Genomic DNA, 7836 nt, shown 5'->3' with positions numbered 1-7836 from the left:
TGTCTTGGAATTGACAGATATATTTCGTTTTTTCTGCAACATTTGCTATGAGGGAACAAGATATATTGTATTTTAACGTAATATATTGTCTAAGATAAAGGCTATCATCTTGGTATTAGACAATATAATAATAATAATACTTGTTTGGCTGTGATAATAATGATCTTGACAGGTTTTAGCTGTCAAAGTTATGAATCCAATACATTTCAACTTGACGTCTAACTTCTATTTCGTCGCCAACTTCATGCTGGCTGAAATATGCAAATGTCAAAATTCTTAGCCTGATTTAAGGTGGTGTATTTTAATTTATAAATTATTATAATAATGATTAGTCATTTTCAGTATATAGGTCGTTTTCAATGCAAATTTTGTTCATGTATTGTGATAATTGATTTATCATATAATAATTGAAATTTCTAACGTCAAAAACATAACCTCAATCTATTGATATATGAATATTAACATAGATAAGAGCAGTAAGATATATGGTATTATTCATATTTATTCTTTATAGTTCCATTAGTATCAGAACTATTGAGCTAAGCACAAATTGATATAAGTTGGTTTTCAATTGTAGAAAGAATGATGGAGTACTGATAACCCCTATGAAAATGGATTTCAAACTAGGGAAATTTGCTCCAATCAAGAAGGTAAATACAAAGTTAGATAAAATACTGGAAAATGTTATTGTCGCCAAAGAGACAAGCAAGACTTGGAAACATGCAAGAGGAAAATAGAAAGAAAAAAGAAGTTGAAGAGAAAATGATCTATTGAGTATTTCTTAAATGATCTTATGTTACAGAATTGGTATATAATATTCTATATAAAGAAAATTTTAACTAATATGATTTAGTACTAATTTATAATGTCTTACTTTTAGGAAATTTACATCTTGAAAATTAAGAGGATTAATTAAGAAATCAATGCAACAAACTTATCGAGTGTTTGTTCATAATTAGCTGGCATATGTTCTTGATATGATCGTAAGGATTACATAGCTGTCATTATAACTTCAAAATAATGAGTATGTTCAGAGGTATTTTTTATAAATGTTCACAATATTTTCTATTCAAAATTTGTTGACAATGTTTTTCACATGTTTGGTTCTATTTTAGATACATTAACAGATGCAAGTAGTGGTTTCAGATTGTCAAAAATACATTGCCAAGAGTTAAACAATAAAACATAATACATATTATGAATAAATAATTATTTTTATAGGTTAAAATTTTATGGGTTATCAAATTTTATTTTTTTAATGCTGTAAAATAAATTGATGATTTAGGCAAAAGCATGTCCAGCCTTTAGGGAACAAAAAGTGCAAAAATTGCAATTCAGTTTTAGAAAGGATGCGGAGACCGATTTCTGAATAATTCAAAAAACATTTTACCTGTATGAACGGTATGAAGAATTAACAAAATTTTTAGAAAGGCAGGTCCAGCAAACTGCGGAGAAAAAAAAACTTAACTAGCGTGTGTATAGTAAGGTGCCTGGAGGCAAGTAACTTACCAAAGGAGGAGTTTATGTTTCTGCCCAAAAATCCGATTCGCTAATTTTTTGTTTTCTTGACGTTTCTAGTGATTCTGAATCGAATGAAACCAAATTTGGAAAAAGTATTTGCGTGAGATGTGTGAGCCTAAATTCAAAAACCGTTCAAAATTTATTGGTTGGGAATCTTTCTCATTAGTTTTTGGTAAATCATTTCTAATTTATTTTTAGATAAAATTCGCTAAGGCCGTAGCCGCTATTAGATTTGCGAGACCATCAACTAAGACAAAAAATTTTGTTTACGTTTCCGCAACAAAGCCTAAACCGATTTTAAAAATTAAAAAACCGTTTGAATTATATCATTTGGAAGTAGTGGTGATTAGTTTCTGGTAGAGATCGGCCATTTCTTTGTAATTAGATATTGAAAAAAAATGACAAAAATTTTATAGTCCTACGACAAGTGGTTTATTTTAAAAATTTATCAAAGTTTGAAAAAATATGATTTGTATGAAAATTTGTATCAAAAGTCGCTTTATTGATGTAATAAGTAAAAATTCGAGTTTCGCCAATGCTTTTTTCAAAAACACACGTAATGATTTCACAAATTTAAAAGCTATTGGAATAAACTCGATAAGGAAAGCCGTGATTTTCAAATATGTCGATGTTTTTTCAAGTTTTTAAAATAATTCGATTATTCAAAAATCTAAGTTATTTTAATTTTTTCAAAATTTTGAAACCCTTGCCTTTCCGAAAAACTAATCATTCATCATTACAGACTAGATATTTTTAATATCGGATGATCTGTAGATACTGCGTAACTCTTTTTGCAACCTTTGCGCTCTGTACCCCAAAAAATGCTAAGCCTACCCTTGACATAACACTTTCTCGCAGTCAGGGCGAAGAAAATATTTTTTGAATCACCCTTAAATCAAAATTCAAAAAGATTTATTTTAACCCTTGCAACGGAAACTTTCAAATCAGACGCTCCGTTCTCTGAAATATTTTTAGATGTTTTAGTTTAGGTTTCAGCTTTATTCTATAGTATTTATATATACAAACGTATACGAACAAAGAAATTAATTTTAAATGATTACTGGCAAGTAATATATTATATTAGTTCAGCATGGTTTAATTTAATACCGAAAATGAAATATAAAAAGCATTTTATATGTAGGATTCAACTTAAAGTTAAAAAAATGAACAGAGCCCCAATCATAGATAAAAGAAGAGTATTAAACCCCAATTTTACTCCAAAAAAGCTTATCAATTTAATAACTTTGGTATTAAACATGATACATCAATAAAAATGTCAATACCACGAATAATAAGTTTGATTAGAAAACGAATTATATTCTATTTCATAGAAAATGATCTATAAATTTATAAAAACAGTTTAGGATCCTTAGAATAAATTGTCGTGACATTTATCAAGTTTTAACATATTGAAAAATTTGCTGCCCCTCAAATCAAATTGTGCCGCTCTAGGCTCGGGCCTATGGGGTAATCCAGCACTGCCACTAGTTTTTAATCATGATGGGGTCGTATCGCGCGCGTTTATGACGTCTATGTAATGCCCGGGGACGTAATCATCATTGCATATGTATATGTGTGAGGTAATGGCGGGATTCGCGGTCGTATCGTCTACGATGACGCGGCTGAGAGTCATGTTTCCCGCCTGTTTCGTTTAAACATAAAATCAGCTGTGATACAGCTGTACACTTGTTGTGCCGATCACGACCAATAAGCTCAGCGTTCATACTTTGCGTGTGGAGAACAAAGATCGATTAGTCGAAAATAATTTTAAATATAAGTTGGGTGATGAGCTGTAGAGAAGGTGATATAGAAATGATTTTCATTTCTACTTAATGTTTGAAATTGTATCGTTTTTGGGGAGATCAAAATATAATACAAATGCTTTTTTATTTTTTTTAAATCTTTATCTAAATGTCAGATCATTCGCATAAGGCTTGCCACGAATTAGGAATAATAGTCTGTAATAATGCAATGATAATAGCAATGATATAATTATTAAACAAATATTTTCAAAACGGCATAGAGGGCGGAAGATCATGAGCATTAAATATTATACGATGATGCAGTATCACATTTTGAAGAAATGCTCCTTGCATCATTAACCACACCCAAACAAGATATTAAAACACTTTGATTATTCAAGAGAAACAGACACTTTTTTTAAAAAAAAATTATTTCTTACTACTTAATGCACGTGCCATTCAGTAAGAAGAAGAAGTTGGAAGAGCTAACACATAGTGCTATTTTAGATTTTCATATTTTAATTTTAAGTTATAATACACCGATGATGAAACAAACCTAGTCTCGAAACGTTTGTAAAATTAATATTATTGAATAAATTAGTACAAAAAGAGTGTTGTTTGTTCATATTTCTAAATTAATATCTAACCACTCAGAATACATATGATATATATATATATATATATATATATATATATATATATATATATGTCACTCTTGCATCGGAATACAGTATAGCGGGATGTATTTTACAAATTCATAAAATAACTCATTCAAAAAATTTATTATTGTTACATTTAAAGTGACAAGAATTGGTTTCATTGTGCATTGTGAACAATTATAATTAGGAAATAATTAGGATTATTACAATTACATAGTCCACTGAAGATGACACAAAACTATGTGTCGAAACGTATGGAAAAAATAAATAAAAACGTTTTAAAGTCATACAAATTTTTTAATTGATGTATTGCCCTGAAAACGGAATATCATATATATATATATATATATATATATATATATATATATATATATATATATATATGTATGATTCCGAATTTGATGTTGACATATGTATTAACAAAGTCTAATAATCGGGCATAACATCAATAAAAAACATGAATTTCTTTCAAAAATTTATTTTAAATTCATACGTTTCGGCTATAATCCTAGCCTTCATTCAGTGGAAAAATTAGTTGATCTTAGTGTTTACATCTTCAACCAGTCTACAAATAACACACTATCCATTTGTGATTTTTTAAAATTAGTATTTTGTGAAAATATTGTGTAATTTCAAGTTAATGTTTATAATACATAGTGTAGTGCATTACCATATCCTGATACCATGGATTATTAAAATTTTCCAATTTAACACTAAGATCAACTAATTTTTCCACTTAATGAAGGCTAGGATTATAGCCAAAACGTATGGATTTAAAATAAATTTTTGAAAGAAATTCATGTTTTTTATTGATGTTATGCCCGATTATTAGACTTTGTTAATATATATATATATATATATATATATATATATATATATATATATATATATGAAAAAAATGTTTCTTGGGCATCCATCCAATAATTAAAAAACAGTTTTATTGAAAAATGTTTTTATTAAGGGAACATACGTTTCGGGTCCTGATTTGACCCATCTTCAGTGCATACAAATAAATTTTGAAAAACAACACAGAAACACAAAATTGCACGAAAAAATAAATGAATGTGAAATAAAAAATTGATGAAACGTCTAGTTATGAAAAATTTAAAAAAATGTAAAATTAATATAAATGATATATTTTATTATAAAAAAGCTTATTCCAAACGATCATGTTGTTAGTTTGGGAATTGTATTACGAGTGTGTCCAATTTCCAAACTAACAACATGATCGTTTGGAATAAGCTTTTTTATAATGAAATATATCATTTATATTAATTTTACATTTTTTAAAATTTTTCATAACTAGACGTTTCATCATTTTTTTATTTCACATTCATTTATTTTTTCGTGCAATTTTGTGTTTCTGTGTTGTTTTTCAAAATTTATTTGTATGCACTGAAGATGGGTCAAATCAGGACCCGAAACGTATGTTCCCTTAATAAAAACATTTTTCAATAAAACTGTTTTTTAATTATTGGATGGATGCCCAAGAAACAATTTTTTCATATTATTTCACCATCTGAAGAAAAACCTTTCGCTTTATATATATATATATATATATATATATATATATATATATATATATATATATGTTGAAAATGTTTAAATTTGATGTTGAAATGTATGATAGATTTCTTGGAGGGCATAACATCAAGTAAAAAAAAAGTAAAGTAAAGATTTTTTTCAAAACATCTTTATTTATCCATACGTTTCGACGTAAAATTCTATATATATATATATATATATATATATATATATTTCTATATATATATATTATATAATATAATATAGAATTTTGTGATATGAGTGGAACGAATATTAAATGTTAAATAAGCAACACTCAGATTTTTTAACAACTTTATTTTATAATTACAAACGTTTCGAGACCATGGTGTGCCTCATCTTCAGTGTAATTTCAATAAACAGTTACTTATTACTATACATTATTTAAAATTTTATTTAAACTATATTTAACTTTTGAATATAAAAACGCCAACTACTCCTTGCATTGACAAGTCACTTGTCACTTGTTTTGTTTTTCATATATACTTTTCATATCTACTTTCACAATATTTTTTTTTTTTTTTTTTTATTTCTGTTAATTTTAACAATCAGATTACAATACAATCTATAAGTTAAAAGTTATGGCATTGAAAATCAAAATCAAAAAGAAAAAAAAATAGAATAAAGGAAATTAAAGAAAAGAAATAGAATAAATGAATGAATAAATAATAATTAAAATAATAGTATTAATAATAAAAACGATAATCAATAATAAATAATAATTAAAAATAACTTGTTTGAAAATTTTCCTGTGCGAAACAGGGAAATTATGTTGTTGACGGTAGATCACTGGGCCATTTTCTTTTCAGGCGTTTTAATTTTTCGGCTGTTTGTACTATTTGCATTTCCGGATTGACGTGTGCATCCAATTTGTTTTGAAAGATAAAACTTCTGTTCTTAATAACTTCCGCCACTGTTGGAATTTTTAGGTCTTTATGGATCATGTGGTTACTTTCACAATATATATTTGTTTTAAAACAAATTTATTAAATTGGTTAGATTTATGTTTTTTTACATGTTTTTATTTATTTTTGTCTGTAATTATGTATTTTTTATATTGTTTCAAATTGTAACCCTGAAATATTTAATTGTGGCACTGAAGATGGGTCAAATCAAGACCCGAAACGTATGTTCTCTGAATAAAAACATTTTCTTTCAATAAAACTGTTTTTAATTACTGGATGGATGCCCAAGAACAATTTTATCATATATATATATATATATATATATATATATATATGATATTTATATATAGATTTTTTTGTTCGACGTTCTGACATACTCGACGCATATATCGTCGAAATCGAAATTTTCGAAAGAAAACAAATAAATAAAAATATGTCTCAAAGTCGAACAAAAAAATTTAATTTATATATATATATATATATATATATATATATTTCAAAGTAACTAGCAGCCGATTTGTCGAAATAAAAAGGGTATAAAGTATTAAAAACTTTCATTTATACGTTTCGACACAAGTTGCGTGTCATCATTCAGCAACTACAACAATTTGAAAATTTTATTAACTAATATAAACACCAATATAGATTAATTATAACATAGAGAAACATTATACACACCACAGGACAAAAACACTCAAAAAAATTTTATTTTAAAAAAAATTAAACTTATAACATATTAGAAAAATTTTTGTGAATTTTGTGTCGAAACGTATAAATAAAAGTTTTTAATACTTTATACCCTTTTTATTTTGACGAATCGGCTGCTAGTTACTTTGAAATATGTTTCAACGTCGAAAAAACTATCAAGATATATATATATATATATATATATATATATATACAATGTATATATGTGTGCGTGTATAAAATACGTATATATATATATATATACATTATATATAATGATATATATATATATATATATATATATATACCTATACCTTGAATAATGATTTTCAGCCAGTCGTCAAAATAAATACAAATAAATACAAATATTTATTTATAATATACGTTTTGACACGGATTGTGTGTCATCATTCAGCAATTCTTTGTTAACAGTATCTAAAAAATATTTACAAGGTTTTAAAAGAATAAATTTAATTTTATATTTAAAATAATCAAAAGATATACATACCACACCGGGAAAAACCATTTTATAAATAAATACATATAGAAAAACCAATCATACATTACATATAAAATAAATATAGAAAATGAACAATTTTAACTGAACATGTTTTGTTTTTAATTTTAACTAACAGATTTATAAGTCATATAAAACTTCTACATGTACAATCGATGTTCGATTCCTGTGGTAACAGCACTATGATGGCCGCATGATTTGCTAAGCGCTTTACCCGTAGCCGCGCGCATTCGGTCAGTCAT

At 26.4% G+C, this 7836-nt stretch overlaps 1 long non-coding RNA gene across 1 annotated transcript; it reads left to right on the top strand.

The window, feature by feature from the left end:
- The first annotated feature begins 348 nt into the window (after positions 1-348).
- On the top strand, positions 349-995 carry LOC113378498. Its single transcript, XR_003367193.1, has 3 exons — positions 349-488; positions 578-807; positions 881-995. It is a non-coding gene; the product is annotated as an uncharacterized LOC113378498 (long non-coding RNA).
- Positions 996-7836: the final 6841 nt, after the last annotated feature.

This window comes from Ctenocephalides felis, unplaced genomic scaffold (genome assembly GCF_003426905.1).
Source record: "Ctenocephalides felis isolate EL2017-DRISC unplaced genomic scaffold, ASM342690v1 CF-g0.4_SCAFFOLD_01886, whole genome shotgun sequence".
Lineage (NCBI taxonomy): Eukaryota > Metazoa > Arthropoda > Insecta > Siphonaptera > Pulicidae > Ctenocephalides > Ctenocephalides felis.
This window is presented reverse-complemented; position numbering and strand designations above follow the sequence as displayed.